The sequence below is a fragment of the Aulostomus chinensis genome, chromosome 5 (assembly GCF_037954235.1).
Source record: "Aulostomus chinensis isolate RoL2024-O1b breed Wild chromosome 5, RoL_Achi_v1.0, whole genome shotgun sequence".
In the NCBI taxonomy this organism is placed as follows: Eukaryota; Metazoa; Chordata; class Actinopteri; order Syngnathiformes; family Aulostomidae; genus Aulostomus; species Aulostomus chinensis.
Genome location: NC_141324.1, coordinates 924289 through 933918, shown reverse-complemented (window position 1 = coordinate 933918; position 9630 = coordinate 924289). Strand labels below are relative to the sequence as shown.

At 44.7% G+C, this 9630-nt stretch overlaps 1 long non-coding RNA gene across 2 annotated transcripts; it reads left to right on the top strand.

The window, feature by feature from the left end:
* Positions 1-310: 310 nt before the first annotated feature.
* Positions 311-9150, top strand: LOC147260827 (uncharacterized). 2 transcript variants are annotated; one of them, XR_015116176.1, is made up of 4 exons: positions 311-386; positions 1296-1646; positions 1752-1970; positions 8552-9150. It is a non-coding gene; the product is annotated as an uncharacterized LOC147260827 (long non-coding RNA). The 2 variants fall into 2 exon arrangements; XR_015116175.1 differs by lacking the exon at positions 8552-9150 and having other exon boundaries at positions 1752-2242.
* Positions 9151-9630: the final 480 nt, after the last annotated feature.

The window sequence follows — 9630 nt, the reverse complement described above, 5'->3', positions numbered from 1 at the left end:
CAGGAAGATTTCAGTTAGGCCTTGTTTTGATATGTTAAGTTAATTTGTTTGGCACAATCCCCTCACGGCCTACCTTCCCTCCCACTTTGTACACAACTCTTGTTGTTTTGATCACCCCTTTGTGAAATAAATAATTCTTGCACTGATAATTTTCCACTTGGCTGTTTGTGTTATTCCTTGTGTTGCCGCAAGGAACGTAACATACTGTGAAGACTGTATGGTGACTTGTTTGTTTTATGTTTTGTATACTCTGACACAGTTTTCACGGTGCTCTGGTGAACGTGACGACGCTGCTCTCACTAAAATAAAAGACGCCTTAGGCATCAGTCGAGACTCTCTTTGGGGATCCAAGGGTTGCTACACTGATGAAGCATACAACTGATGAGGTAATCATGAAGGAGAAGATGAAACAGACCTTCACCCATCGCCAAGCAATGGTTCACAATCCAGTGAAGTCCTCTGAAATATTCACCACCTTTCCAAGACTTCCTGACATCGCAGGAATGGTGTGTGGCTCTTGAAATGAAACATAACTAACCCTTTTACAGCTGAAGCCGATTCTAAAAAAAAAGGCTTCTAAATCCTGTTTTCTGAAAAAACTTTCTGTCAGGGGTTCTCAAACCATTCCATGACAAGGACACCAAAAATGATGTGTAATTGGCCACGACCCCCATCTGAAAATGTTGTTTCAGGTCCCCCCAGAAGCAAAGATATGAATTCAAAACGTGTGCCCTCAAAGAATATATCAAAGATTTGTGCCACCTTTTCACTATTAGATCCACGTGAACTTGTATCATGTATATGCTTGACTTATAAGTACACATGAGTTCAAAGTATCATGAACAGATAATACATAAGACAACAGAAAAACACTTCCTATCAATCTCAGCAACAGAAAGCATTTCCTGAAGCCACCTCTTGAAACATGGAGCCCTCCAGTTTAATAATTTGAATTCTTTAGCTGCAACCATGCCTGCTTGTAGAGCCTGTTTTTGAAAAGGAGGAAGAGTCCTCGTCCTGTCAGAGCAACCAAATACAGCAAAGTTCCAGTCTTGTTTGGAAAACCAATCCAATATATCCCACCAGAAGTTACTGAGAACAGGACAGTGCCAGAAGAAGTGTGCCATCGATCCTTCAGCACTACGACATCCATCATACGTGGGAGAAACAGATCCAAATATCTGACTAAGCCCAATTTTGGAAAAATGAAGTATACGCAAGACTTTGAATTGAATCAGTCTGTATCTCGAATCGATGGAACATTCCTGTACACTGACCAGGCTTTCCTCCCACAGTGCCTCTGACACTGGGACGTCCAGTTCTTTGGCCCAGGCCTCCCTGAGAGGACTGGCGTCTACTGGAATCAAAGGCAGTGACCAAGCGAGAAATCAAATGTTGGGAGTTCCACGTGAGAGAAGTAAATCTTCAAAGATGTTGCTCTTTGGTTTAATGGTGAACTCTGGAATATCCTCGCACACAATGATGCCAAAGTGTGTCTGAGGAAGGAGGTGTTCAGATTGGAGCTGAAGGAATGAAGCAGATTTGTTATCAACCATCTTCTCCAGTGGAACAGAGTCCTCTCTTCCTCCATTCCAGAAGCACACTGTCCATCATCGCTGGCTTGAACAAATGGTTCTATGATACAGGTGTGTGGATTGACACATCTGACATTCCAAGCAATTGTTTAATAAGATTCCAGATCTTCAGAGGGTTTCAAAGAATAAAGTTATGACCAAGTCATTTGTCAGCAGGCTGCGCTCCCCAGTAAAGCAGTGCAGGAAGAGAGGTCCCTGAAACTGACACAGACTGGATTTTCAGCCGGGACGGGGAGACAGCAGACCAGTCATCGCCAGGGGAGCCCCACTGTCCAGTTTTCTGATGAATCGTCCCTACTTGAAAGGGCTCAAGAATACACAAGTGGTATTCCTCTTGGTTTGACCATTTATTTTGAAGGGACCAATTTGGAGCAGGTAAGAGTCCTAGGATGGACAAGGAAATAAAAGGGTATATTTCAGTTCCAAGAATAATTTACATTTCCCTTCAACATGAGCAAAATCATGCTAATTATGCAGAGCCCAATTTACTTGTAAACAATACTTTTCTATTTATAATTTACACATTCGCACCATCGCATTCAAGTTTGACTATGAAGGAGGAGGCTAGTCATGCAATATGGACAGAATGATCATCAGAAATCCATGAAACAATGTTTCCAGGATCACTACATAAGGCTTGGCCTGGTCTAAGCTACTTTGTGATCTATATTATTATGATTATGATTGTTGTTATTATTATTATTATTGTTATTATTGTTATTATGATTATGATGATGATGATGATTGTTATTATCATTATTATTATTATTGCTATTATTGTTATTATTATTGTTATTATGATTCTGATTATTGTTATGATTATTATTTTTATTATTAGGATTATAATTATTATTGTAATTGTTATTATTATTGTTATGATTATGATTGTTATTGTTATTATTATTGTTGGTGTTGTCAAGCATTAGCCAAATTAGCCACACACTATGAAACAATACATCATCATCATAGTCCTTTGAATTAGATGACACTTCATTGAATGCCTGCAGACTAGCACACACTATCAGACTACATTCCCCATAATCCTCTGCGACATCAGGAAACAAATTGGTGTGCTGTTTTCAAACTCTTGTTTCCAACTAAACAGCCAACAGCAACAGATGCACTTTGTGACACACATTGAGAACATGACCGCTGCATCAGTGGACTATGGACGACATCAAGTTGATTCAAATGTCTTCATTTTAAATTCACCAAGCAAACGCTCCACACTGGTGATGGGTGGATGAGGCGTCATGAAGCGTCATGAAGCGTCATGAAGCGTGTCGACACAATGACACACTGTGTTGATACTGTGTCACTGAATACTGACACCTGCTGGACTTTAAACTTCCCTGCAGGCTTGACAGACTGAACTGACACTGATTTGATGACCTGGTGTACACAATAATGTCATTGAAGTCTTTGCGTTCATATTGGATCATTCCATGTCTTTAAACAATGTGAAGATGTATCTTAATGTGAAAATCTAAGTGAAAATGTTGGTAATGAGGACGCTTGAGGACTTTTACAAATTTTTATTTCAAAAAATACGTTTTTCTGACATTTTAAAATTAAGTCTGTTACGTTTTTTTGATAAAACTTCTCCAGCTGTCGAAAACACGGCACAGATGAGGCTGGAGTGCAAAGAAATTGTAGGGACAGCTGGTAGAGGTTTGGACAGATTGTCTTTTGGTTGGCCCAGTAACTCACTGGATCCTGGGCCCTGGAAGTACTGCCCTCTGCCAGGTATCTCTGCACCTCCTGGAAGGCATCAGCTGTGGCACTTTTTGTCTGCCTGCCCACTTCCATGTCCAAATGTTGCCAAAGGTTATCTCAAAAACAACAAACTGGCATTTTAGGACATGATTTCCCACAACAACAAACAATGCAGGTTCCTGTGGACCAAACAGCAGCTAAGAAGGTAGTGTTGGTGTCTCTGTTCCTCTCCAGAAGCACACAACTGTTGACAGAAGGCTTGGCTTTCCAAGAGAACACACTGACATTGGTGTGGCAGCCCTGAGTGTCGTGACTGAACAACCATCAGTCTTAGACTGTTAAAGAGGCTAAGAGAGGACACTTGTCAGACATTATTGTGTCTGATCGCCACAACCCACGTGTGCTATTTAAAACCATTGACTCTGCTCTGAATGCCCCACAGCCTGTCTGCCTGGAAGCACCCACTGAAATGTGCAATGACTTCCTGCACTTTTTCATTGACAAGGTTGTTATCAGGAGGGCTCTCATCTCAGATCCTGCCGCTGACCCCTCTGCTTCTGTCCGTTGCCCGGCTGTGTTCGATAAGTTTGAGCCTGTGACTTTGTCATTTTTAAAGATGTGGTTGGCCACATGAAGCCATCAGGTTCCCCTCATGATTCTGTCCCTCCTCATTTTTAAAAGAGGTTTTCCCCAGTATGGGGCAGTCAGTTCTGGGCGTTAGTAACAGCAGTCTGTCTTCTGGTGTTGTCCCCATTAGTTTTAAACATGCAGTAGTGCAACCACTGCTTACGAAACCTGGCCTTGACAGCACTGTATTGGCTAACTTTAGGCCCATCTCTAAGTTGCCTTTTATTTCTAAGGTCTTGGAGAAAGTTGTGTCTGCTCAACTGAAGTCTTTTCTGGATGAGCATGATATTCTGGAGGTTTTCCAGTCAGGTTTTAAGACTCTGCATAGCACAGAGTCAGCACTGCTTAGGGTCTTCAATGACATCCTCCTGGCAAACGACTGTGGAGATGATGTGATTCTTGTCCTGCTGGACCAAACTGCTGCCTTTGATACAGTGGATCACAATATTTTATTATCTCGGTTGCAGCACCTAGTGGGCATTTGTGGTAGTGCTCTGCGGTGGTTTAGGTCCTATCTGACAGACAGAACTCTGTGTGTAAGCTTTGCTGGTTCTGAATCTTCCCCTGCTCCTCAGTCATTTGGGGTTCCACAGGGCTCAATTTTAGGGCCTCTCCTTTTTTCATTGTATGTACTTCCTCTGGGCTCCATTCTCATCAGCATGGCATCTCTTTTCACTGCTATGCTGGTGACAGTCAGATAGATGTGCCACTAAAGAAGAAAGATGCTCTCTCAATCAAGCCACTTCTGTTATGTCTTGATGACATTAAAGCCTGGATGGCCCTAAACTTTTTCAATTTTAACAAGAAGAAAACTGAAGTGATGGTGTTTGGCCCCAGTGGCTCCTGTGAACCTCCCCCTATTGACTTGGGCCCCTTGGCTCTGTATGTGAAGCCAACTGTTTCAAACTTGGGTTTAAGATGGACAGGGATTTCAAACTAGATCGTCAAATAGGTGCAGTGGTGAAGTCCAGCTTCTTTCATCTGAGGCTGTTAGCAAAAGTGAAGCCCTTTCTTGCAGGAGAGCATTTTGAGACTGTGATTCATGCCTTCATCACGTCTCGGCTTGATGATTGCAGTGCTCTTTACTTTGGAATCAGCCAGTCCTCCCTCTCACGTCTCCAGTTGGTACAAAATGCTGCTGCTCGACTTTTAACCGGAGCAGGAAGAAGGAGCCCATCGTTCTGGCCTCCCTCCACTGGCTGCCTGTGCACTTCAGGGTTCATTTTAAGATTCTTTTATTTGTTTTTAAATCCTTAAATGGTCTGGCCCCCCTTACCTCTCTGAGCTGCTTCACCCTCGTGCTCCTGCTCGGTGCCTCAGGTCAGCTGACCAGCTGCTCCTGGAGATACCGAGGTCTAAGCGGAAGCTCAGAGGGGACAGAGCCTTTTCTGTTGCTGCTCCCAAATGATGGAACGATCTGCCTTTGCACCTCAGACAGGCTTCTTCACTGTCCATTTTTAAAACTAATCTTAAAACCTATTTTTATTCCTTGGCTTTTGACCCAGCATGAGACTTTGCTCCTGTTTTAGTATTTTTTATTGTTCTTCACTTGATTATTATGTTTTATGACTATTTATGTACAGCACTTTGTTTTCAGCTGTGGTTGTTTTTAAAGTGCTTTATGAATAAAGTTGAGTTGAGTCTTAGTTTTCAAAGACCTTCTGCCCTTGGAGGAGAGTTTTAGGCCTTCCTGGTGTTGCTGGACAGGCGGAGCAGGGACCGAGCAAAGCTGTGGTTTCTAAGAATGGAGAAAGTCCCTGACAACATGAAGCTTGGGCCCAGAGTTCAAATACTGAACCTTTCCTTCAAGTATCTCTACATCAGTTCCTTTGTTCCACATCAAAACCACTGTTTTGGTGGTCCAACACTTCATCGGACAGTTGTATAAAACAATGCTGCATTCCTACTTTGCCAGGTTGCCTTGAATGTGGCGTCACTTCCTGTTCTGACACTCTGCTGCTTTTTCAACATTTTTAACAAGAAATGTTTGTTCACAATTCACTGAAACGAGTGTGTTCAATGCCACACATTTACAGACCTTTGTGTTTCCTTGAAGGTTCATGTTGGAACACTGAACGTAGTAAAATCTGTTCTTTAATGGGAAATCCCCGTAGATGAAGTGGAACATTCCAGAACTTCACTTTAACACACTCCAATTCCAGAGCTTCTGTTTGAATGGAGCTGTTGTTCATGGATTTTGATGGACGATGCTTGGTTTTCCATTGTCCAATGAATGTTTGACCCTTCCAGTCCTCTAAAGTGATGGACTAATACTGGCAAGATGCAGAAATCCTCTATTGTTCAAAGCACAGATTCTGTGTTGATACATTGTTGTAGTTTTTATACTTGGAGAAACCAGAATCTGACAGGAAATCACTGTAGAAAGTTGGCTCAGTTTCAGAAAGTAACAACTCAGTAGCTTCACTTGACAGTGACGGACCTTAAACTGGGCTATTTTGATGGACTCTGCTTGCTTTTCCACTGTCAAATGAACTTTTCTAATGGGAAATTCCTGCTCATAGACTGGTTTGTTTCATAAATGAACCAGTAAGAGCCCTGAACTGAGAGAAGAACCTGAAAGGTCCTTGTTCTTCATGTGTTTTCCATGATGGGCCTGTTTTCCTGCAGTTGAAAGCACATTTCTCAACACTAAATGGACTGTAATTTCATCAGTTTGGACTGGGAAAGCTGCTGGGTATTTTTACAGTTTCTTCCATGGAATTTTGTGGAACAGTTCATGACTGTAATTGGACGGTACCGTCTGGAAACGCTGCTGCCAGACTTTTGACCCTTTTTTTACAGTGCAGTAAAGACCCAGGCCGTTAGACCTGTCCAGCCTCACACCATCTGGAGGTGTTGGTGCTGAATGGGCTTGTTCAGTGAACCCTTGGGGCTCCATCCACCAAAACCTGTCCACGTAGTCTCGGCCCCACTAGGACCAGGTCCTGTGAGTTTCAACTCTCTATGTACCAGGGCCCAGGAGCTGGAGGGCTCCTGAATCAGCAGTGTTGGTTTAGGTTGAGGGACAGAGTTGCTGAAGTTGGGGTTTTTGAATGTAGACACTGAGAGGACGGTCTCCAGTGACCTTTGACCTTGACAGAGGCCTTCCCACACCTGTTCTGGTTTGACCTGATTTGGGCTCTAGAGAGAGGAGAGGACAGGAGAGGAGAGAGAGGAGAGGAGAGGAGAGGAGAGAGAGGAGAGAGAGGAGAGAGAGGAGAGAGAGGAGAGGAGAGGAGAGAGGAGAGGAGAGAGAGAGGAGAGGAGAGAGAGAGAGAGAGGAGAGGAGAGAGAGGAGAGTAGAGGAGAGGAGAGAGAGGAGGAGAGAGAGGAGGAGAGGAGAGAGAGAGGAGAGGAGAATAGAGGAGAGAGACGAGGAGAGGAGAGGAGAGAGGAGAGGGGAGGAGAGGCCTCCATGTGGCTCATGGATCCCTGCATGGAGAGACCGTCCCTTCTCCTTCTCTGTGTCCACAAAGCCACGGCGGTGGAACCAAAGGTCTCCAATGTGCAGGGTCCTTGACAAAGTGGGGCTTCATGGTGGTGGACTGATGGCTCTACCTGCTGCTACAACACAGGCTTGGGGTTTCTCCTCTGGAGACACAAGGTTGAGGTGGGTTTTCTAGCCCAGCCTGGAAGGCTCTCACACACTCGCCAGAATTCAGTTTCTTTGATGTGTCCTGAGATCAAAGACAGAATTCTAGGATCAAATACACTGGAAAAGCCCCCTGATGACGTCATCAGGAATCTGACTTGGATCTGGTCCTCACCTGAGCTGGTTTCGTTGCAGCTCCTGGTTTTTGCGACTGCACTCGTGGACACGTTCAAAGATTTCTCAGTTTTCCACAGCGCCTGACCTTCAGGTCTGAGAGGACTGATGGATGGTGGTTCCTCTCTACTGAGCTGCTGGTTCCTGCCATGACAGGAATTCTACCAGTTGTAAAAGGGAGCTGTCAGCTGGGGACAAACCTGACTTCTGCTCAGCTCCACTGATGCTCCACCCCAGGAAGAAGGTAGGAAGTTCCACCAAGGAACCTGACAAGGTGAACCTGAGAGGGGAACCTTTTCAGGTGATGACATCATGAAGCTCCCTGAGAGAAGGACGAGCAGAGGGAGGGCACTTTGAGGAGCTAGAATATCAAACCTGTTCCAGTTCTTAACAATTCTTGGCTCTACTCCATGACTCCATGTATCTTGTTTGATATATTTGATGTCTTCAGTATGAATCTCCAAAGTAGAAGGTAGTCCAAATAAAGGACACCACTGAAGAAGAGGGTGTCCTCACTTCTGAGCGGTAGTGAGTGGCTGCTCTGTCCATGTCCTGTTTTTAAAGTACTATTTATTTAGTGGCTTTAGGGGCAGACAACAAAAACAGCATCCCATTTTTAAAGTGTTGCATCGTGAGGTGTAGAGGTCCCAGGTGGAGGGAGGACTGCTACCCACAGTTCTCTGTGCTGCCTTGACCCCCCCCCCCCCCCCCGCTGAGCCTTCTGTTCAGCAGCCTGTAGCTGCCGTGCCACACGGTGCTGAGGCCCTGCCTCAGTTGTAGAGAGCAACACTCCAAGAGCCAGGATCCAAAAGGGTAACAGCTCACCTTCACTATCTTTGTCCAACAGAACCCCCACCAGCTTCGGGTGGTGGACCAGGCCCCCAGCTCTGGCTGTGATGGAGTTCTGTGGCCCTGATGGTGTCCACTTGTTTCCAGGCCAGACCAGGCTACCAGGAGACATGTGTGGAAACAGGGAAAGGGTGGTCCACCACCCATTCTCCTAACCCAAACCCAACCCCCACTGAGGAAGCAGCGTGTGATCCCAACCCACTTAACGGCCGCACCTTTGCACCTCCCTGCTGGATTTGTAGGCATGGCTTGTGACCAGGACATGGATGAATGCTGCACACAGCAAAGCCATGTGAGCATTTGGGGAAATCTGGGAATCCTGAGGGTTCCTTCCAGTGTCACTGCAGGCAGCATTGCAGAAACACATCAAAACAGGATTACAGTTCAATAGCAGGGATTTTCAGGGAGTTCAAGGTGCTGGGGAGAAGTGGGGTCCCAAGAACTGAAGGACTGTGCACCCCCTTTCTCCTCCTCAGACAGGTCTTTTCCCTCCTCCCCAACCAATTTTGTTGGGTTTTTCTTTTGATCTTTTGTTGTGAAAGTGCCTTTAGTCGTTTGTTTTATTGATCCTTTCATTTAAAAGCACTTTTAGTTGTTTGTTTTGAACTAATGAGCACATTTTTACTCCTAATTTCTAATATCATGTTGAATTGGTGATGTAACTGTTTAATGTGTGTATTTAATATTGACAAATGTTTATGTACTCAAATAAATGTTCTTCCTTCATTTCACTACGTTCTCTGTCCTCTTTGATCCTCCTAATGACTCACTGATTTATCCTTCTATGGTTCTGGTTCTATCAGTTCTAAAATACAGTCTCCAACAGACAGAACCAGAGACCTGCGTGTGCTCCAGAGTCCCTCTGCTTCTCCAGCTCCCAGGTTCTCCACCTTCTTTTCTCAGGCTGCTTGTCATTGCCTGGACCAAGACCCAGGATCTCCATGAGGTGCAGACACCATGCTGGTGGTTCAGCTGGGGAACCCTCCTTTCCCCCTATGACACTCATCAAACTGCCTTCAATCCTGTCAACAAACTCTCTTAGAAAGTGATGTTTCTCTTTTTTCAAGATGGTGTTTC